The sequence below is a fragment of the Neoarius graeffei genome, chromosome 16 (genome assembly GCF_027579695.1).
Source record: "Neoarius graeffei isolate fNeoGra1 chromosome 16, fNeoGra1.pri, whole genome shotgun sequence".
NCBI classification, from domain to species: Eukaryota; Metazoa; Chordata; class Actinopteri; order Siluriformes; family Ariidae; genus Neoarius; species Neoarius graeffei.
The window spans coordinates 36,497,428-36,521,665 of record NC_083584.1 but is presented as its reverse complement, the minus strand read 5'-3'; the positions used below and the strand labels follow the sequence as shown (position 1 = coordinate 36,521,665).

Genomic DNA, 24,238 nt, shown 5'->3' with positions numbered 1-24,238 from the left:
AGCAATTGACAAACATTTTCAGCTTCACACGTCTCAGACAAACCATGCTTTAGCCTTCGCCCTCTCTGGTTGGTAGCAGTCATATAATAGAGGAGAGCTGGCTCATGGGAGGAAGACCAAATTAAGGAGAAAATGAGGGAATATTTTTTTTTTTGGCATTTAAGAATTTTGAACAATGCCATTTCCTGTTTCCACGGCAGTGATATCCTCACTTGCCTTTGTGTAATTCAGACGTGAAAATGACAGCGAGGCAGCAAGACCCCTTGTGCTGTAGTCACCTCTATGAGCTCACTTTCACAGACGGCAGCACTCCAGCAGGAGTGTGACCTCCCTGAGGGCGTGCAGAAGCAGAAATACGACTTCAGCAATGCACTTATGAGATCATGATGCAGCCATTGCTACATTCACAGCTCCAGAGAAGAGGGACAGCAAGTGATGAACACCACTGCACTCAGACCTGATGCTTGGCCTGTCGAATCTCTCGCTCCCTTATTTATATACAGTACCTGTCAAAAGTTTGGACACACCTAATTCAGTAGTTTTTTTCCTTTATTAAATGATGTTAATTCCATTGCTTTGATGCCTTTAGTTTTGTTCTACAAGAGAGAAATAGTCAAAATACACAAAAAAACCCCCCACTATCAATGAGTCAGTATACATGCATACATACATACACGGGTAAGTCAAAAAGTCCTAAGACAGATGTTCTAAATTTCAAAAGGAATAAGAATTCTCTGATGGAAACGTCACTTGCAGAAGTGTTTAGACTTAAATGGAAGATATGTAGAGAAATAGCCTTGTTATTTTCATAAATAAAGATTTTTTTCATTTGTCTTAGAACTTTTTCGCTACGTTCACACTGCAAGGCTTAATGCTCAATTCCGATTTTTTTGTGAAATCCGATTTTTTTGTGAGGTCGTTCACATTAACAAATATATGCGACTTGTATGTGATCCTCAGTATGAACGAAAAGCAACCTAAAAGTGTTCCGCATGCGCATTGCAGGATACGACGACGTCACACGCAGTGAGCATGGCCAGTGTTTACGGAAGTAAAACCGCCCGGTTGCGGTATGACTCATCCAATCTAGCTTGAATAGCTGCATCCCCCCAAATGGAAATCAGCTCCCTAACCTCTGCGTCCTTCCATTGAGAAGATTCAGAACCTTCACAGCCCGAAGCGTCCCTCGCATGGATGTCATGCGCAGGGGCGCAGATACGTTTTTTGAACTGGGGGGGACAAAAAACTGGGGGGGACAAAGCTGCCAGCAAACCAACCCCAACCCCGATATGCCTGTCAAACTTGTTGTGGGTTACTATAGCAACCAAGCTCGAGCTCGCAACCTGTGCAGCTCAACCAACCGAATATCAGTCTTTGTTTTGTTTTATGTGAGTTGTTGCAACTATGTATACACTGCTGTGCACCTCAATAAACCGAATGGTAATTAGTCTTTTGATTTTTCCGTGAGGTCTGCCTTATGTAAAGTGGGGGGGACCGAACGAGGTGAATTTAAGTCTGGGTGGGACGAGTCCCACCCTCTATCTGCGCCCGTGATTATGCGCCATGTTGTTGTAACTTTTTTTTGAGAGACCCGCCGCCTACTTCAGCGCAGAATAGTGACGTTTGTGGCTTGTTGATGACGTGTAAGTCGGATGAATGCGACCTGGCGGTTGAGACTGAAGTCGCATATGAAAAGAGCGGATAGGAATCGGAATTAGGACCACATATCCAAACGGTCGGATTTGAAAAAAATCGGATCTGTGTCGTTCATATTGTCAATAAAAGATCGGATACAGGTCACATATGGGCGAAAAGATCGGATTTGAGTCACTTCAGCCTGCAGTGTGAACGTAGCCTTAGACTTACCCTCGTGTGCGCGCGCATTACAAATAAAATTCTCATTCATTCATTCTATCCACATTCACAGGATATGACAAATCACGTGTTCTGATTGGCTACTCTACTGCTCAGATATCAGCTCATATACTGCGAGTAGAGAAAAAACAAAAATGGCAGAGCGTGTTGCTGAACCAACTGAGGACAAAATTAAAACTTCTACTCGAAAACAAAACATGGAATGCAAGTATTTGATGGTAAGAACATATCTTTATTTTTCAAGAATTATTATTACATTTTTCACAAATTGTTACCATCATTTCACTGGTTTGTTTACATTCCAAGCGGAAATGATTTCGTCGGACGTTTTGTATAAAGTTTTTATTTATCGAATTTGCAAAAAATAAAGTAAAAATGCTCGGTTTCTCAAAATCCAGTGAATGTGAATAGAATAAAACAATTATTCCATTCAATCTCGTCGTACATGGCTTATAGCCAACTCGGCGCTACGCACCTCGTCGGCTATCAGCTTGTGTACGACTCGATTTCATGGAATAACTGATTCTATACATATTATAATAAATAAGCCCCAGTCAGCTAGTGAAGTTTTTCAAAAGAACATTGAGGAACAGAGAATATGCAGATAAAAACCTGGTGAATGAGACCTGCGCTCTATTAAACAACTTCTTGCACTTCAATGGAATGCTAAAAATAAGCAAAGCAAAGAGTGCAAGGGTGAGAATGGCTCAGCCCCATTCTTCACAGGAACATAAAAGCACCATAATCAGTCAGTAAATCTGATAAAAAGGGATTACCAGCATTCACAAATGTACTGGAACGTTGAAGCAGAGAGGAAAAGGAAAACCATGTGCTTATTAGAAATATGAAAAACCATCTTACTGTATCATCTCTCAGAACAGCTGCTGACTGTCCTGCCTGCAAACTGTACGTGCCATTAGTGAACAATTATCAATTTAAAAAAGGGGAGTTATCTAAAGCAGATGAGCATACAGCAGCATTCTTTCTTTAACAGATACCTGAAATCAAGACATTACACACAGAATGGTTGAGAAGGAACACCAAGGGCATTAGCGTTCTTAAAACACGTCAATCACTTAATGCTGCCGATAACCAAAACAAAGCTCATTGGTTTTGCCTCTAATTGGACCACAGACCTGACCAGCCCACATATACATCTCCCATTACTGTCTGTCTGTTTATCACTCCAGGGAAGGGGTGCTTGAAATGGGACCAGAATTTACACAAGGCCAGTTTTCTGACACTAATGAGGCCAATTAGGAGAACAGCACCCTCAGCAACAGAGTTGGAATTGGTCGTATTCCAGTTTATAGGAGTTGGGAGTAACAAAAATGCAGGTTTACGGTCAATAATGTGTGTTACAACTGCAAATGCATGATAGTGTCATGAGTGTCTTCACCCACCACATACCCACACATCTGTGCACAGGTAAACACAAGGAAACAAACATGGTATAATCCCTGCTCTCTAAACGAGTGAACGTACCGTACCTCTTGGTATGTACGTACGCTGTGCTAGGTGCATGTAGACGTGAGCAGTGTCTCCTGCACACACTCGTTCAGCCATAACACTTAAGACCCTGATCTTCATTAAACAAGACAACAGCTCATTGTGTCCGTTGCCATGACAACAGGCCCTTCTATTTTTATGCCATGCCACTAATCAATTCTTCTTCTGCTGTCGCCCGAGGGAGGGAGTGGATGTTTGGGAGAAGGGTGGAGGAGATGGGCCAAAAGGGGAGGAAGGCTGTGTGGGGGTGAAGTTCAAGACAAAGAAACACGAGAATGAGAGAGTAAAACAGAGAGAAAAAGGCACGAGTGAATTTCTGTGAGGGAATGCTGTGAGGGAAGCGAGAACCCCCCCCAAATTTCTATCGAGACCAAACAGGGAAGCCCTTCTAGCCACATGGACACAGCAGGTGCATGAGGAGGCAAAACATGTCCTGCATGGCCTCCTCATCTCCAAACAGTAAGCAGTCTTGCATAACCTAATATTCAAATTAATTTCAATTTATGCAGTTTCAGTAGGACACTGTGTTGCTGCGGTTAATCTGGATGTATGTCCGGTGCCAAAAGGACACAGAAACCACTGCTGCTCTGTCCAACCTGCAGACCCACCTCTGTCATTTCTCACTTTCACCAACTGGACTGTGAAGCTAAAATGTGAATGAAAGAAGAGACGATGAAGATGCCAATGAGAAACTGTTGAACAGAATAAAGCTAATGTACAGACAAAAGTGAACTCTTCCAGCAAAATGTCTCGCTGCAATGAATGACGAAAACATCCCAAAAGTGCTTTTTCACCCCTCTGCCATGCTTTTACATCACAAATATGCTTGCGGGCGAGCTCACAATGGCAGGACGTTTTAAAAGACAATACGAAATTAATGAATGTGGGATTGAAACACTAGAAGCTTCATGCAAAGAGTTTAGATGGGATTCAGCATACTTGTATTCCAATCCCTGGATTAAAGAAGAATGCACCGATGCTCATAATGAAGCCACAAAAATGCTAAAGCAAACATGTGTGGAGAAAATTACAGCGCAAGGAATTTTACACCAGATTAGACTGGTTATTGTAACTATCACAAAACGTAAACGCTGATTGTACATTTTAACTGATTCAAGGTAACAAAACCTGAATGTGCCTCCCTAAAATTTGAGCTGTACATGCTTGCGAAGTACTGCATCAATAATGTGTCTGGCTTTGTACCTTGTTGTGCAGCTGAAAATTAGACTGCTGCTCCTTTAAAAAAAAAAAAAAGGCAGTGAGTCACAATATGTTTTTTTATTTTATTTAAAAAAAAAAAAAAAAACACGCAGGGTGCCCAATGGAGTCAGAATGCACGAGAGCCAGTCTAAGCCGGTTTGTAACCTCGGGGTATGGAATTATCTCTTAATATGTAGCCGTTAGTGGTCAGGACATCAGACGAAGACGGGGGGGGGGGGGGGGGGGGGGAGCGAGAGGGAGAAAGAGACAGAAAAAGAAGAGAGGGTGGGAAGGGGGGCATGAGAGTAAGGGGAGGGGCATGACGCTTCTATGCTTTCAGGGCAGCAAGAGGAAAATGTACTTCTTACGAGACGCTGAATCTAAAACCTGGCACCTTGACAAGAAGGCTCATTGCGGAACTTCAGACCACAGGGTGGGGCATACGTTGTTTAAACAAAAAAAAAAAAAGGGGGGGGGGGGAAATGCTGGAACTTGAGCCATCTGGAGAGAGTGAGGTAGCACAGAGGTTTTAAAATGGGGCTGATCTGGGTAAGAGGGAAGGAGAGTATGCTGAAGGAAACAAAGAAATTGAGCAAGAACCAGCAAATGCAATTAAGGATACGAAATGACACAAGCAATCTAATCTGAATGTGCATCCTATTAATCAAAAGCACAGAATGAGTGCAGTCTGAAACCACACACACACTAATAAGTTGAGCAGAAATCTGGTAAGGAACCTTTGTGAACATGAAAGTAAGAGGGTTTTACATAGACATTCCTTAAAATATCCACACTCCACTAGAAAGCAGAGAATAAAAGAGAGACAGACCGCATGGGAGGATATGCAGAGTTTGGTTGAGTTACACCTTCCAGAAAGCTTAAAAATAGATCACCCATAAGGGCATTCAAATAAAACTATCAAGTGGTGGGATCAGTCTGTAAAACATACAGACAGCTGTGGAGAGAATAAGGTAAATCAGGAATAGGGATGTTACGGTTTGAACATTTCCTGATAGGATAACCAAGTCTAAAAATATCCTGGTATTCCACTATTATTAGTATTAAATCGATCATTTATTTAAAAAAAAAAAAGCAAACCCACACTTCTGTTATGGAAGAATATTCTGAATGTGTTATACAAAAATTGTACATACAACAAATATCAAAAAGAAAGAAATTGACTGCAAAACTAACTAGCGTGGCATTTTGCAGCACTGCTTAGGACAAAAATAGAAAGTGTTTTTTTTCTCTCTCTCTCTTTTTTTTTTTTTTTAGTTCTGGGCATTTAATAGGTGGTGTGTATGATTACGTTACGAATATGCAACGATTTACAAAGCCAAAACGGTTCAGTGCCATCGCATCCCCTGCACCGAGAAACAGAGCTTTCTGTATGATTTAGTGATTTAAGGGGAAGTCCAAGAGGGAGGGAGTCACAGCCGGACACAAAAAGGATGAGGAGCAGGAAGGAATTTGATCAGGTTTAAATTATTAAAGAAGAAAAAAAAAAAAAAAAACATCCACCACACATACACGGAAATAGATTTTAATCCGTTCTTAAAAAAGTAACCATCTGATCATACACAATCATCAACCGTAAAATACTGCAACAACTCTAGTCAGGAATAAAACCCTGTACCTGCACAGGTAGAGAGAGAGAGAGAGAGAGAGCGTGCGCGAGAGAGAGACACAGACAGACAAACAGAGTCCCTTTACCAGCATGAAATACAGTTCAGCTCTCACTTGTGACCTGAAACATTTAATCTAAAATATAAATTTTACCAGTATGACAATAACATTGGCATAACAGTCATCTTCAGAGCGGGAATATAGTTTATGGAAAAGGTCAATAAGCCTCAAAGATGACAGATTTGTGTAAGGAAAGATGCCTGAGGTGATGAGAAAGTGCCAATTTGAAGAACCCACTCTGGGTAAAAGGGCAAAGTAATGACATGTCCCAGAACTGCTGTAAAACATGGCAAGGCAAGAAGAAAAGATGAAGTAGTGATGTGTGATTAGTCCAAAGGGGTCATGTTATTAAAATTAATAATATGGTGTAACCTACATAATGGGCCCCAAATCACAAAATAGAGGTACCAGAAGAGCAACAACTTTTAAATAGTCAGCAGTGGAGCTTTATGACTACCATTTAGAGTCACTTGAAAAGCTGAGCACAGACCAGCAGCGATCTCACTATCAAAGCTGAAAAAGTTGCTTCTAGCTCACAGCTGTCGGATTAGATTTTATGATCATGGCCCGTCAAAGAGGATCCAGGATTCACACACCCTTCTGACATATGCAGGAATGTTATAAGGGTCATCGGAATGGATGGAACGAGAACCAGACTCGAGGTGATGTAAATTTTCTGTCAAGATCAAGTGAAGGCATGAGAACACTACTTGACCTGGTAAATTAACTGAAAAGTAATTTACCTTTACGTTAATTAAAAGTACCTAGTAATCTCTCGTAAGAGAAGTTAATACAGCAGTGGTCTGTATGTATGTGTATGGGTCAAAGATGACAAATATGCATCTTTCTGCATTCAGCTGATTTTTCAGAAGATGATTAACGTGCATAAGATGAATCGGAGGCGTTTAGAGGAAATTTTGCATATTAGGAAAGAAACCCTAAAAGTATGAAGTCCACATTACAGCACTAATGGGGGGGGGGGGGGGGGGGGGGGAAGTAAAATAAAGACAAAAAGCACCAAACTAATTATTTCCATTTGAATTCAAAACAGACATTAGTGCTCAGAGAAACAAAAACAAAAAACCCCATACATGCTTCAACACAAGAGGCAGTGTATGTGGGACTCCAAACAGACCGCCTAAGCACTGCCTTTTGCTTCAAGACCTATCTGTGACCTGTTCCCCTGCCGGAGATGGCTCGAAATACCACACTAGGGTTGCACAGGGTGGCAGTCTGATTTCCAGGTCACCTGGTTGGACGTTTGCTTAATAGACCATATACAAGATTACCTTACTGTACATAAGGTTTATTGTTAGCCTTTAGTTTTGGAAGAAGCAGCACAAATATGTTTGGGGGGAAAACCTCGAACGTGCCACCTACTTGTCCATCTCTTATCTGTTCTTTGCTTTGTAAAATAATTCAATACCTTTCCTCATCACATTTTATGCCCCATTCACTGCTGTTTTTAGTTTGGTTTGACTGGGTTGCCTTATCTTGTATAAGAAGTCCAAACATTACTCCAAGTATTCTTCCAACCCCTAAAACACAGAGTTTGCAGTCCAACAGTATGACTACAACTGCAAAACGTTCAGTAAAAGGAATTTCACAGTCAACTGTAACAAAGGGCCATTAAAATACTGAATTCTCAGCAGCACCCGTTTAAAAGTAATTTTCATCCCATAGTCCCTCTTGAAGGCCAAGAACAGGAGTCTGAGGCTACAGTGGGCACAGGCGAGGTGACCAGGCAAGGTCTTTGGTGAGCCTGTGCTGCTGTAGCCCTAGATTCCCGACCTTGGCTGACAGGAGTTGAATCCAATGTGGTTTTTGGCTTTTGTGCATTACAAGATCCTTTTTCTGCTCACCATGGTTGTGAAGAATGGCTTATTTGATCGTACATTAACTAAAACTCTTGACCTGCACCTCTAGGACTTGGGACACCATTGGCTCATGTATAGAGGGCTACTGCATGACGTCACCGCGCCGTGAGATTTTGTTAGGCGCCATATTGGAAGACCAAGTACATGCACTCACAATATAAAACAAAGTACGAACGAGAGTAAAGTGACACGATGGATGATAATTCGGGTTATGTGAGTACATTACCAGCTGCAGAAAGGGCACGGTATGTGGAGAAACTGGCTGTGATTGATGGGTTTGACTCATATGATAAGACTCAGAAAAAATTATGTGAATCCAAGCACACAGTTTAACGCAAAAGTTCGTTTATATCCCGACCTTGTCAGCTGTCAGATTTATATTAATGGACCCGGTAAGCTGGTAAATAATATATTTTTTTTCTTTACCAAATTCTAACAGAAAACGAGAGCGCCCGAAAGGGAAAACCGAGCCGAGCCGCCTCACGGCTGTAATGCAAATTGCTTTCCTCCTCGGTATACAAGTGCACTTCCATGGCAGGGAAAAAGAAACTACATTTTGCCGCCTATGTAGTCCCCTATTTAAACAAATAGGAGTCATTCAGGATTCAGCCATGTTTTTGCTCCGTGTTTTTACTCGACCAAAGTTATACCGTATTATGAGCTTTAAATTGCATAAATAAAACCGTTTGGTAAAACTTTGAAGACGAGATTGTACTGGTTTAAAGTTTTTACCTAACGTTTTCATGTCGACTCCAATTAATACACTAGTAGAATAGATGACCAGTTTAGTAGGCCAAAACTTTTTTCAATTTTTGACTGTACCAGCCTGAAAAAACTTGCGACAGTCAAATGGAAAAAAGCAAGCTGGTCATGTTGTACTGGACTAATCTATGACTGATGAGTATAGTAAGCGATACTAGTACTGATACAATAAAACAGACGACTGTAATCTGGTAGGCAGCATGATTTATATTATTTCTCCGTGTCAGATACATAAGGAGGACCGGACACCAATTCTGCCATCTGCTTGCTACCCAGACATTGTAAACTATTTGTTGTTTACACCCAGTGCCTACACTGCTGATGACTTGAAAGCCTACAAAGGGCTACAGGCTTACAATTATGTTGTTAGTGGCTTGGTTCGTGATATTACAGCTGTTATTAAGAATAACCTACACATAGTTATGGCCAAGGTAATCTTGTTGATATTTATCTTTTAATAATATATCTTTTCAGTTGAAAAATTAATACTTTTTGTTACTATTAAGGTATCCATAATTTAGGTTAATTTATCCAAATTATACATATGTATTTATGATATATGCCTACACAACAACTATGTTTTATTTATATAATAGGAGGGAGAGCAAGCCCCAAACCATCCTAAATTATTATTATTATTATATTGTAGAAGTCTGGGAGGCTTGCTCCTCATACAGTTAACAACTTGAGGCCAATTTAGCATGTTTTAAATCTGAATTTCTTGCGTTTGCTTACCTCAAAGTGTCCACAGATCATGCACAGACATCCATTATATCCCCAGTTTTTTGCCAAGTCTCACAGGTTTCTTTCAAGTCTACTGTTGGGCCAATAAATCATAAATAAAACAGCTCAGATTTAAGTCGTTTGCCACTCCACTTTATTCTCGTGGGTTCACATACCGCTGCCGTTATTTCCCCCTAATCACGAGTTTGTTGGTCTTCCAAAATGGCGCAGGGTCTGTTTACTTCCGGTTTCGGGTGACATCAGTGAAAGGGGTCTATAGCAGAAATGTCATGAGCCCATCCCTTTAGTTCCTTCATCAACTGAAGTGCCCCACCAGCTTATGCTGTGTTTCAACCTTCAAATCTAAATGTACACCTTTAAACAAAACAACGAAGCAGAGGATTTGAACAACTATTGTACCTTCAGGTACTCACAGAACCCTTCATGCCACACTAAAGCTGCTTTTACATGGGCAAGGAGAACAAGGTGCACCCCGAACAAGTTGTGCCCACTTTCCTTTGTGTTTACACGCTCGATCTCTCCATCAGTGGCAAACCAGAGGTTAGACAGGTAAAACAAAAGTGCACATGCGCAAATCAGTGATTAGAACCTTGTTTTTAAACTTGCTTTATTGTCCTCTTGCTGCTCGTTTCTGTTTTGACATTCGGTGGTAAAATAGGCTCATTGCAGCCCGATTTATCCCAATCCAGCTGCATATCTGCATCTCTCCACAACTGGATGAGGGTAAGAACTAACTGGACTAAAGTAACACTGTGATTGGCTTGGGAATCGCTTAACTCCATTGTTTAAAAGGCAGAGAAGTTTGACAAGGAAAAGCACTCAAGAAGAACGGACCACTGAATTTGCCGTGGTCTGTCCGGATGATAAATGACTCAGATGAACACTACAGTGCATGTGTAAACCCTCCTACTTGCCACTGATTGTGTTTAGAGGGTAAGTGGGAACAAGTTGCGTCCAGAACAGTATGTTCCAGAATAAGTTGCACCACCTTGTAAAAGTGGAGCAAGTTGCACCCACTGGTGTCAAACTGTTCTGGAACAAATCGGGTTTAGACAGGCAGTTGTGCCAGGGCAACCTGTTCCAGTGCAAGTGCTCATGTAAAAGTAGCTTAAGAGAAGATGGTGCAAAATGATTCCACGCTGTATCCTGTGGGTCACTACGTAGGCAGCTTCAGTTATACTTTTCGTATTCATACATACATATGAAGGGGGGGGGGGAATATTACATGTATGCATGAAGAAGTTTGATATGAAGTTTATCTCCGAGTGGTGAATATATTCATGAATGAGCGAAGCGAATGAGTGAAAATATTTTCAAACACTAGAAGATAAACTTCATATCTTCGCACAACCATGTAAATGTTCTTTTTATTATACAGACGAATCCACGGGGGGGGGGGGGGGGGGGGGGGGATTGTATATACACGCAAGTAAATCAAAAGAACTTTAATTTTGAACCGGTTCACCATTTTGACAGTGCGCGTCTCGTCAGCGAGAAAACACAGAGTGACATCGGAGTGAAAGATCAGGAATTATTACGGAGGCCACTTTTCTGATGGAATAAAAACACGTATTCTATTCCCTTCTAGTGGGTTTCATTCATTTGGTCTGATAGCATGCAATATTGTTAGCATATCGCTCTACCCAACGGAGAATGAGTGTTGAATATGGTTTATGATATTATTGCATGGTTGTCAAGACAAGATGACGCCGAATATCCAATGAGAAAGCTTTCTGCTGCACATGCGTAAAAACATTTCTTTGTTCGCCTGGAAAAAGAAAGATGCGTTGAACACCAGAAAGGCTACAAGAACTTCATTAGATATTCTTCACCAGGCCTGGAATTTCGTCATTTTAGGGGCAAGGCCACTTGGCCTTTTGTGCTGTCAATTTTTTGAGGGCACAAAGGCCAAAAGCCAGGGCGCCAAGGCCATAAAATAAAACAATGATTTTAAGTTCATGTCTATAATGAATTTAATTTAAGGACTAATGACTCTTATGAGGAAGATTGGAGTCTCAGTCGAAACTATCAAGCAGGTAAAGAAACATCTACACTATTATGTCTGAAGATAAGAAAATATTGAACACATCTAAACTTATCAATCCATCACTCACTTCAAAAATTGTAAAAAACTTAAACCTATATCCTCCCATAATTTTTGTTCAATTGACACCGAATGTGCAAGAGCATCTTCAGACTGTACTACTACGCAGATTTTTGATTAATCAAAATTGAGCCTGGAGTACATCAAAATGTTTGACTGTAAATGGAACATATACTAGAATGTATATGAAAATGAATAAATGTTAATGTTGTAATGACGCCAAAAACAAAGGAGATAAAATCTCTTGCGATGGCAATCTTGTCAAGATGGCAGAACTTACACTTCGGTTAAACAGCAAAAAGAAACATGCAATACTAGTAACAAAACAAGGCCAACTGCATAGATTAAAAAAGTGGCTATGAACAGACAACAGCACATATCACGGCAGGAACAAGCAGTAGTAACATCCATGACCTTACGCTTAAAGCTTGACAAAGGAAAAACTTGACAGCAAGCTAATCAGCATGTTACCGGCTACAGTCAGTACTCGGCACGTTAAAAGTGGGTCAATGTTGTAACGACATAATGTTACTGTACAAGCAGTGCTTATTTAACGGTAACAAACTTAAGCCCTATATGTTGAAATTCCTCTCTTATTCGTTCGTTAATTTATCACACAGTCTTGCCTCAGTCAACTTCTTCCCTCCTTCTGTGAAAATTCAACGTCTCAGACGCGGACACAAGTGGGCGGGGGATGTGTTTGATTAAGTCTCCTGGTTGGCTGGTGATAGATTGGTGTCATTATAGCACGTCAGAGCGGTTCATGCCAGGCTCGAGTCCGATCCACCACTGATGAGTTGCCCAATAAGAATCCAGAATGTCATCAAAAGACGCATTTTTTTCTCAACAGACGCAGGTGATGTTAAAGCCTATTGGCGGTCACGAGGCAGACTACAAAACCGCAAAACCGCAGGGCATCAAGGCCACTGTGGCCTTACGGCAGATATTTTTTTCCAAGGGCACAAGGGCCATGGCCCTCATGAAATTCCTGCCCTGTTCTTCACGCATATTTACAAGAGAAAAAAAAAAAAACCTCATCCCAACAGACATTGAAAAATTGGAAAACAGAGTGTGTATGAATAATAAAAAAAAAAAATACTCCCCCCCCCCATGGTATATCAGATGTATTCCATTCAGCTAGCATGCTATTGAACCTGTCTTCGACTCCTTCAGTATCATGCTAGCTGAATGGAATACATCTCATATACCATGAAAAAAAGCCAGCCAATATTATTTAAATATGTCACTCAGATCTGTGATGTATTTCAGATGAAAATAATAAGTGTTTTTCAACACAAGAAGATAAACTTCATATGTTTAAGCCAACATGCGATTTTCTTTTAATTATATAGATACATTCACAAACAAAAAGTACCCAAATTTATCAAAACAATTCATCGATAGCCTCATGAGTGACATATAGAGATTTATGTCACGGTTTTGGTTCTCCGTGTCCTGGCTGTAGCTCGTATGAAAAATATGAGTGGTGTATTTCCCAGTGAAACACTCGTGTTTACAGGAGAACTGAAGGCAAATTTTATCATCAAAATTCTCTCTCATTTTATTAAAAATATAGGAATGCATTTTTGATAGCCATTTTGTCACTGCTATAGCAAGTTACGTAATATATCAGTCCATATGTCAAAGCAATGGCCGTAAACGAGATTCGCTGAGACCTGTGCAAGACATCATAGGACGGGAGTAAAACGTACAGCGGAAATCAAAGTGACCAACATCTGCCAACGTTGTCAAAAGACGCGCGCGCCCTCCTACGAATGCTGATGTAATCAAGCTGAAAGTTGTTTGTTTTGATAAAAATCAGGAAAGTTTGGAAAAAAAAAGAAAAAAAGTAGGCAGTAATTGTCATTTAAACTCATTTTTGTGCAATATTTAGTTTGGAAAACAGTTTTCAAAATGGCGGCTCTGACACCTGGCTGACATGTAACATTTCAAAGTCTCACACAAGTCTCGTGAAGATCGCGCGGATAAGTGACGCTTGCCACGGACCAAACGAACTAAATTCAACATGGCTAAAAACCGAACAGGCCAATAAGTGTATTATTTAATTGCAATTAGTTGCCAATATGAGTCACGATATCAGGTTACAAAACCGAAAACGTAATTGAATAACACGTTAATTAAGAAATAAAGCAAGTTTAAAAATGACTTCAGTTCCCCTTTAATATGTGTGAATTTCTCTTCCATCATCGTTCAAGGCATGTTTCCTGCTATTTTATTTATTTATTTTTTAAAAATCTAGCCCAGCCGTCAGGAAGGCCCTCTAATTAAACTTCACAGGGAGTCATTCATCTGGCTTGATTGTTTCTGTGTGGGGTTTAAAAATGCTTGCATGAGGCCTGCCTAACCCAGCCACTTCATTCAGGTGTTAACAAGACTGGTACAACGCCACAACAACGCAACCCAGCCAAGTGCATCAATCGCTCGTATTCGCCATCATCCTACAGTAACAAATAACCTGCAATCCACATGCAATCCCAGACTCTCACATGGTTTGATTCTAGACAACTCAAGGCAAAATATATTAGAAAATCCAACATGGAGCTGAGATGCTTCATGATGCTGCTGAAAAATGAGACAGAAACAGGTTTCATATCCATCAAAGACACTGTGTGTGGTTTTTGCCGCTCCTGATTTGCGAGAGAGAGAGAGAGATTTCTAAAGAGATGGTAATTGGACACCACTAGATTTGCTGTAAACACACAAATGTGTATATATATATATATATATATATATATATATATATGGGTGAGATTACAGAGCCTGCAGCATCAGATGGTGATGATTTTCAAATGGGGGCAGGGCATAAACAAGTGTGTATGCAAAATGTACTCACTCAATCTGTGTGACAACCCTAATCAGTGTCACTGTGAAACAGGTATATAGATTTCAAATCCTGCTACATTGTGGCAAATCAAAACAGCATGAAGATATTTTCACAATTGACTTTCGTTATACGGTGCTACGGAAAATGAAATCTTTATCATGAAACTTCACAAATGTCCATTAGCATCAATTAGCAGCACATGCAGCAATAGGCAAAGCTTCGCACCCTCAAAGAGTTTCATTTCAGGGTTTGAGGGCGACAGAAACTTTATATAATTTATCTTAATTATGAACTAATATTCATATCTTGATGTTAATTTCATTTCAATTTAAAAAAAAAAAGTATGCCTGGATCACAAAATGCTATGGAAGTGTGTCGACTGTCTCCAGCTGTGTTAAGAATTACCTGTAGAAATACAAAAGGACAGAGACGTGCCTATAAACTTAGGCACTCAAGGCAAACGGTGAGAAAATACAAAATTCAAACATCTGAACTGATATATTGTATCATATCGTACATTTTTAGCTCATCCAGCCGAAAGGCGATGAGCTTATGCCATCATGTGTTGTCCGCTGTCTATCTGGCTTCGCCAACGTTTCACGAAAATCACTTCTCTCTCTCTCTCTCTGTTCTTCACAGATTTTTATTCTTTTTTGGCAGGAAGGTAGGTCTGCCTGGGGTGCATATACTGTAGCTTCTACCCAAATTTGTGTAACTGCAATTAATAATGAAGATATGGAGTAATTAAGCCCTAACGAGCAGTTTTCACACAAATTGCTTCTTCTCCCTCAGTTCTTTACCAATTTTGATTCTTTCTGGCATGAACGTAAGGGTACCTAGGGTGCATACGGTATAACTGCTACCCAGATTTGCTTGATTACAATTATTAATGAAGTTATGGACTAATTAAGCCTTAAATGAGCAGTTTAAAAAAAAAATTTAAAAATAAAAAAACAAAAACGCTTTTATCAATTCTTCGCCGTTTTGGATTCTTTCTGGTGAATAGGTCGGTATTCCTAGGGTGTATATAGCTTCTATATATAGCTTGCAACATTTACTGCGCAAGGTAGCCCACTTTAGACCGTTCCTTCTGGACTAGATGGGGCCGGAGTGAGCTACGCCGTCACTGACGTTCTCGTTTAGCCATTTTTTCCCCCCCATGAAAGATCTGTGAATGCGATCATATTACAGTATTGTCTTGTTGGGCCAAATACATTTTTGTATTCAGATGGTTTCAAGTGTGTACACATTTCTGTACCCAGTCATCTAAGTGCACTGAAGTAGTCCATGTATGCATATACAGATCTTTTCACACGCTCTTAAGTTGAGAGTTGACCCATATAGTCTTTTTGGGGGGGTTCCAGAAAAAAAGGATAAAGTAAATGTATTAACAAGTTTAAAACTTCAAAAGCAAATAACAATGCAGCATGTTTGTGAATGTACCATTTATAAAGTTCTTGAACAAGCAACAAGATCTATTAAAACATAAGCATAACCTTTTGCTGCAGTGCGAATTCAATAGACAAGTCTTTTGTTCATTTTTCACTATGACTTATAGATTCACCAGGGCAGGTTAATTACCTTGCTGCTAAAACCTACCAACATCATTTGAAAGACAGAACAGCAGTGCCAAAGAATCAAAACTGACCGTTCATCCGTAATGTTTTTTTTTTTTATTTAAACTCTAAAATCAAAACTTGAAGGGGGGGGTGTGCCACCCAGAAACCGATTAAATATGTTTAATATATTGAAATATGTGTGACGTGCTTAGAGGTTCTGGCACTAATATGTTGGTTGATGCTGTATTTAAGTTAGTGATTGTGTGCCATGTTGACATCACAGGGGCACTGCTAATGCAAGGTGTTTAATGAGAGAAATTTTTAACATAAGAAATGGACAAGTTTTGCTATTGGCACTGAAAAACAAAATGGCAAGAGCTTCTTTTCTCACTCAACTTTTTTTCTACAATGTCATATTAATGAGAAATCCATTGCATCAACTGAATACAGAATGCAGTTGTATGACAATTATACAGTACCAAGCTGTGGCAGAGTCTCGGCTTGGCTAGTTAGAGATCTAGGAGATAACAAGCATGATGCTACTGACAGCAGTGCTCGCATGAAAGTTGACGTTTTGGAACAGTGTGGACAGACTAAAGATGATGCGAGGACTAAATCTCACTAGCACCACAATCAGCAGGTAGTAAGCATGTAAACAATATATTGTGCGACAATAAACTGGGGTGGCACGGTGGTGTAGCGGTTAGCGCTGTCACCTCACAGCAAGAAGGTCCGGGTCCGAGCCCCGTGGCCGGCGAGGGCCTTTCTGTGTGGAGTTTGCATGTTCTCCCCGTGTCCGCGTGGGTTTCCTCCGGGTGCTCCGGTTTCCCCCACAGTCCAAAGACATGCAGGTTAGGTTAACTGGTGACTCTAAATTGACCGTAGGTGTGAGTGTGAATGGTTGTCTGTGTCTATGTGTCAGCCCTGTGATGACCTGGCGACTTGTCCAGGGTCCAGGTCCAGGCCGGTAGTCAGCTGGGATAGGCTCCAGCTTGCCTGCGACCCTGTAGAACAGGATAAAGCGGCTACAGATAATGAGATGAGACAAATTTATATGGCTATTTGAATTGATGGGGGGGGGAAAAATGTGTATTATAAGTAGTTTATTAAAGGAAAACTCCGGAGTGAAATGCTTTTTAGGTCTATTTTCGCATTATTGGGAGTGCATATGTTGGGTTGCTATCACAATCACGTCAATCGGATGTGTTTTGAGAAAATTAGTTTTTTGTGATTTCAACCGGAAAGTGCTAACACGGCAGTGGCCGGGGCATGTCTTTTTGCCGATACAAAACGCTAGTTTTAAAACCACTGCAAAGCTCAAAACAACATGACAGTTCTGGGGAAGTGAGTGTAGGGTTCCTACAAGCAAAACGAGTTGTCCCTGGCTCTGCATGTGCACGGCTAGAGTGTGTTATAAGAGTAAATAAAAATCCAGCAACCTTACCTGAAGTCGGTCTTCCTCAGACGCCATCTTGAGTGGACAGAAGACCGACTTCAGGTAAGGTCGCTGGATTTTTATTTACTCTTATAACACACTCTAGCCGTGCACATGCAGAGCCAGGGACAACTCGTTTTGCTTGTAGGAACCCTACACTCACGTCCCCAGAACGGTCATGTTGTTTTGAGCTTTGCAATGGTTTTAAAACTAGCGTTTTGTATCGGCAAAAAGACATGCCCCGGCCACTGCCGTGTTAGCACTTTCCGATTGAAATCACAAAAAACTAATTTTCTCAAAACACATCCGATTGACGCGATTGTGATAGCAACCCAAAGTATGCACTCCCAATAATGCGAAAATAGACCTAAAAAGCATTTCACTCCGGAGTTTTCCTTTAAGAAAAGTTCTATTTGTTATTAAATTCTCATTTTTAATAAAAGGAATATTTTAGTTAACAGGCCACTGTCATCCTTATCAGTTCTAGGGATCTGCGGGACAGCCCTAGATTGGTTCAAGTCCTACCTCTCTGGTCACTTCTTCCAGGTTACCTGGTCTGGCACCATGCCCATTTGCCACCGGTGTCCCTCAAGGGTCAGTCCTTGGGCCACTTCTCTTCTCCCTCTACACCCAGTCTCTTGGCCCAATTATCTCTGCTCATGGTCTATCCTACTACTGCTACGCTGACGACACCCAGCTGTTTCTCTCTTTTCCTCCTTCTGACACACAGATCTCCGCTTACGTCTCTGCTTGCCTGCATGACATCCAGTGCCGGATGGACAATTATCACCTGAAGCTCAACCCAGGCAAGACAGAGGTAATCTACATTCCTGCTCCATCCACTCAACCCCGGACATTGTCATCTCCATGGCAGACATCTTCAAGTCTTCTTCACTCGCTGTGAAGAACCTAGGGGTCATGTTCAATGACAAACTCTCCTCCTCAGCAAACGTCGCTGCAGTGACCCGGACGTGTAGATTCCTCCTCTACAACAGCCGAAGGAGCCGCCATTTTCTTATTATCTACCTCTACTCAGCTCCTAGTCCAAGCACTGATCCTCTCCCACTTGGACTACTGCAACTCTCTCCTTGCTAGCCTTCCAGCTTCTGCTCATCCAGAACGCTGCAGCTCGCCTGGTCTACAACCTCCCTCATTCTTCCTATGTCACCCCTCTGCTTGCTGACCTGCACTGGCTACCTATAGCAGCTTGCATCAAACTTAAGACATTGGGGCTAGCTTACCAGGCTATCAAGGGGTTAGGGCCAGCATACCTCCAAAGTCTGATCCTCCCCTATATGCCAGCCAGATCCCTATGTGCCGGTACTACGGGTCACCTGGCCCCTCCTCTTCTCGGCTCCTGCCCAGCCCGCTCAAGACTGCTGTCTGTCCTGGTTTCCATTGGTGGAATGACCTTCCCATTGAGGTCAGAACTGCCGACTCCCTGACCACCTTCAAGCGCAGACTGAAGACTCACATTTTTGGACTGCACCTCTCCCCTTCCTCCCTGCTCACAGTGTTTCGGTCTAGACCAACCCAGGCTGTGTACTGTCTTGCCTGGAGTTAACCGTTTTGAGTTCTCTATTTAGTTATATTTTATATGGTTGCTTTATTTCCTTGGCTGTTTGAGTGTTGGTATTTCAACAGTATATTACACGAGGTATTGCTGTCACTGTTCAGTTGGCACTAGAACTTTGTCTAGAAGTTCAGCACTTCATGTACCTGACTTTTGCACTCTTTGTACATTGCTCTGCTAAATGCCATGTAATGTAATTCTATTTTACTCCAACTTTTACAAAATGTGGATAAATAACTACTGCTGGTTTTGAGAAAATTAAATAAAAAAAAGTTTACTTAAATTTAACAAAAGGAATATTTAAATTGATAAAGAATAGGAAAATAAAATGTTGCATTTTTGGTAATATAATTTTTCATTTTAAAAAATAATTAATTTTAAAAAAATCATGGGTAAATCAAATTGTGAACCCAATATAATGAATCGGGGGAATCGTTACATGCCTAGCACATAGTTATGTTACCCACCATTGTGAGTAACATAAGCCGCTAACCAAAGTGAAATTAAGCCAACATTTTGACGAAAGAACTTTAAACTATAAAGAAATTAGTAAAAATTCAATTCAGAATTTCATTACACAACTAATCTTGGACACCACTGAAGCTCATATGCTAATTATAGAGATATGCAAAAACTTCAGGGGTGGACTTTTCCTTTGACCACAAAACTGATATACTAATGAATGAAAGCTTTTTATATTATATTTTTATTTAAAAAAAAAAAAAAAGCACTGAATATTAGGTAAATATGAGAAAAGGGTAACCGTGCTATTTTTACCATGAAGAAGTGACTTGGTTGGTCATTTTTCACAGTTATAAATCAACTGGTGCATATTTATGGTACAAGTCACATTGTTTCGTCTACTGGAAATCTTTGCCAAGGGGACACGGCTAATTCTAAACACTGCCTTTTCTAACAATTTAGCCAGGACAAGTGTCTGTGCTGGGAGGCCAAGTCTCCATAGCAGTCCTTAATACAGTCTATTTCTAGTGTGTTACATCATCAGGAAGCAGAATTATGTGGATGCATTAACTTGGAAAAACAATGTTTGATTAGGGAAAACAAATAACCAGCATTATATCTCACCCAATTCTGATATTCTATTGATAGTCACATCATGCACGAGAGGCATACAGTAATATTGTTCTAAAGTGCTGAATGAAGCTGCTCCATCACAACATCTGGTAGAAAGATCACTTTTACAGTGGGATGAATCAGTCGAGAAATTTATGTTGATAAAAATTAGGCAGCCCCCAGGGTCGTACTCTAGCACAGTGCATTCCATCTAATCACCTGGCGACACGTAACGCAGATCTCATGGGTTTAGCTACAGCAGGCAGTCGCTCGAGATACGGCAACCATGCACCGTGGAAATTAGAGAGCGCACACTGCATGAAATCCCTTCACAGGCTGTGACCACAAGCTGGGGTGCATTGACTGAAGTGATGAATAGCTTAAAAAAAGTAGACAGAAAAGAAACAAATACGACCCTGCTTTTCTATCTTGCATCTGTAGAGACGGAGGATGAAAGCGGTCCAAGCTAAATGTCTTTGAGCACAACAGTCAATAAGAACATTGTTTGGACCCCTCCTGAGGATGTAATACTAGTGGGGTGCCCTCACAGTGTGCAGTGGCTGCTATTAAAATGAGCAGAGCAAGAAAACAACAATTGGCTCCTGTTTGACGCATCTGTTATGGACATGATTGGATAAGCACATATTTGAGCTGCAGATGATAGGGTGGCGAGATGGACAACCCACTCAACTTAGCAGATATGAACAAAAATCAGATGACTCACGGGCACCAGGGCCAGTAAGGTGGAGGAGGATGTTTATGAAGGAAGACGGAAAACAAAATACAGGACCTTAATGAGCTACTATACAGAGGACAAAAAAAAAAAAGTTGATAGACTTGTTCATGGAATAATTCCAGACCTTTATTTCTTCCTCAGGTTGTCGAATAACATGAGAAAAGGAAGGCTGGACTGATCTGATACAGATAAAGAAACACTGGATCGGATTTAACAGTTTATGAAGCAATCCAGCGGTGTATTTATTGTCAAGAATGCTTGCGATCATGCCGCTGATGTTTCACATAACTTGGCAAGAGACGACTGCAGAAAGTTTGAGGTGTCGGAAGTCGGTCCGGTTTCAGCCGTTTAAAATGGAAAAAGTGGGATTTAAAAATAAATAAGACTCGTTGTCACCCCACACAACATGACGAAGTAGTCTTTCGGTACCATTTTAAATTTCAGAAGCATTACAGTACAAATCTAAAAAAAATATTCCTGGAGCTAGAAACAATGCGTCCAGTTATTAAAAAAAGTGTGCAAGTCACAAGTGTCCCTGCAATGACAAGCCACTGGGAAACTTCATAAAATCCACTGAACATAAGAAACCTTTATTTGTCACATGCACACTTCAAGCACAGTGAAATTAATCCTCTGCATTTAACCCATCTGAAGCAGTGAACACACACACACACACACACACACACCCAGAGCAGTGGGCAGCCACACTGCAGTGCCCGGGGAGCAGTCAGGGGTCAGGTACCTTGCTCAAGGGCACTTCAGCCCAAGGCCGCCCCACGTCAACCTAACTGCATGTCTTTGGACTGTGGGGGAAACGGGAGAACATGCAAACTCCGCACAGAAAGGCCCTCGCCGGCCACAGGGCTCGAACCCAAAACCCTTTTTGCTGTGAGGCGACCGTGCTAACCACTTACACCACCGTGCCGCAGCTTTATGTTCAGAAACAATAAAGCTACAGTTTTGTACGTGTGCAGAAAACCTTTGTGTTGCATGAATAAATAAATAAATAAATAAAAGGAGGAGTGCGTTTCTGTATGTTAGAACTTTCCTTTACTTATTTTCCTGAATGCTACAGAAGAAATGCAAGTTCAGCAAGCAAATAAGACCTTCAAAGCTACTAGAGATTTGTAACAGACTTTAGAGAGAATAAAAAAAAAAAAAAGACAAGAAAAATCAATCAATCAGACACCTGTTTGTTTTTTGGAGCTGGAGAGAAAAAACAGACATATGCATATTATTATTTACAGATTAGAGAGTTGTTGTTTTTTCCTCCCAGAAAGTCATCTCTACCTGTTTGTCCATCAGTGATGCGTTTTGATGGGGATCAGTGAGTGCTGGGATTCATTTTGGAGCCTCACGCCTGTCAGATTGCTGCTGGGCTTTGACTGGGCAGCCATTTGCGTGCATATGGAGCAAGTTGAGAGTGAGACAGCGTCCTCACTTACGTAAATGGCTGATGCATTTTCGGATCTGCCCTCCTCCTCCTCCAAAATCATACACACATCAGCCCTCACCGTACGCTTCCGTGTGTGTGTGTGCGCGCCCTCACCACCACCACGCTTCACCCGAAAGCCCAGCTCCTTAACCAGCACGACTAGCTCGGAATTAACAAACGGTGTCTAATACAAATCACGGATAAATTAAGCGCACTGACCACCGGGGGATTTCACTGCGCAGCGCCGCACTGATCAAACTGTAGCCCGGACGCTTCCTTCGGCTTCCTCCGCCGAGCTGCTTTAACCCCCAGAGACTCGAGATGAAACAATGAAACGGCTTTTCAGACGCAAAAAAAAAACATGTTGCAGTCTGTCAAAACTGTGTGCATGAATTTACTCCATGCTGTTTTTTTTAAACAAACAGCTGAGTCTCACTGTGCGCCAAAACAAAATCAGAGATCATTTTAAACTGTTTGAAAGCTAGCCATGCTATTGTCTAAATGCTCTTCAGGAAGGTTTTAAACATTTTATCATCTTTGGTTGATTGCAAAGAATATTTTAGCTCATGTATTCTGATGCTTCAAAACCCGCTGCAAAATTTAAAAAAAAAAATCTGGTCTGAGACCCGGCTAGGCCGCAGTTGGAGCCTCGGACTCACCTGACTCGCCTTCACCGCCTCAGGTTGCTCTGGCTCCGGGCTCGCTCTCCGATCCTGAGCGCTGCGGCACCTCTTTCCCCTGCAGTCCCCGGCGCCGGCAGTGAACACAAAAGCGCTGATTGGGCCTCGGCGTGCGCTCGGCCGCTTGCTCTCTGCCCAGACACGCGGCTTATTGGTCGGCGGCGGTGTCGGAGACGCGCCCCTATTATCGTGAATGTTGTTGTCTGTGTCTGGAGGGGAGGGGACAAGCAGCTCCGAAACGCTGCGAACTCCACGGGTTTGTTATGCGCGTCGTGTCAGCGGCGCAGGCTGAGCTGCTTACTACTCCACTGGCAGATGAAGTGTGGACAGCCATATTAACTCCCTCTTCATTCCAGCAGGCCGGGCGGCGGAACCGCGCTCTGCTCCGCTCAGGGGATTCAACCGACCGCTTTAAGACTGTCGCAAAAACAACAAACAGGCTTTTACACGGGTCTAATGAACATCCGGACCGTGAGATGATCCTGAACTTCACCAAGGCTTCTCCTGTGGAGGAAGAGGAATAGTATTAGTGGAATAGAAACATCTCTGCTTACACGCTCCACTGTAACGTCTAACATATTATCATCATCATCATATTAAATTAACACGCACATAATTGGCGAGTCGGATAATTAATTTATTCATTCATTAATCTGGCTAATTACAAATTGTGGCTTTGATTAAGAATGATCATAGCACAGTTAGTGCTTTACTGGTGTAATATCCTTGATGTCTATGTTGCTCTTATTAACCTACTGTACTTTAATAAACTGCTATGATTGTCCTGCCATGTGTGTGTGTGTGTGTGTGTGTGTGTGTGTGTATACACATACACACAGTATCAATACATAATATTTACTGTAAAATATTCTGATTCTCAATTATATTAAATGACCTTTCTCTGATTATTATTATTATTATTATTATTATTATTATGGGCGGCACGGTGGTGTAGTGGTTAGCACTGTCCCCTCACAGCAAGTAGGTCCTGGGTTCGAGTCCCGGGGCCGTCGAGGGCCTTTCTGTGTGAAGTTTGCATATTCTCCCCGTGTCCGCGTGGGTTTCCTCCGGGTGCTCCGGTTTCCCCCACAGTCCAAAGACATGCAGGTTAGGTTAACTGGTGACTCTAAATTGGCCGTAGGTG

General features: G+C 41.5%; 1 protein-coding gene across 5 annotated transcripts in view; it reads right to left on the bottom strand.

Annotated features, from left to right (window-relative positions):
* Positions 1-23,236, bottom strand: part of gatad2b (GATA zinc finger domain containing 2B) — a 64,820-nt gene extending 41,584 nt beyond the window's left edge. For all 5 annotated transcript variants that reach the window (XR_009656797.1, XM_060942854.1, XM_060942856.1 and 2 more), the window contains exon 1: positions 23,074-23,236. The gene's annotated coding sequence lies outside the window, so the exon portion shown is untranslated. The remainder of the gene's footprint in view (positions 1-23,073) is intronic.
* Positions 23,237-24,238: the final 1,002 nt, after the last annotated feature.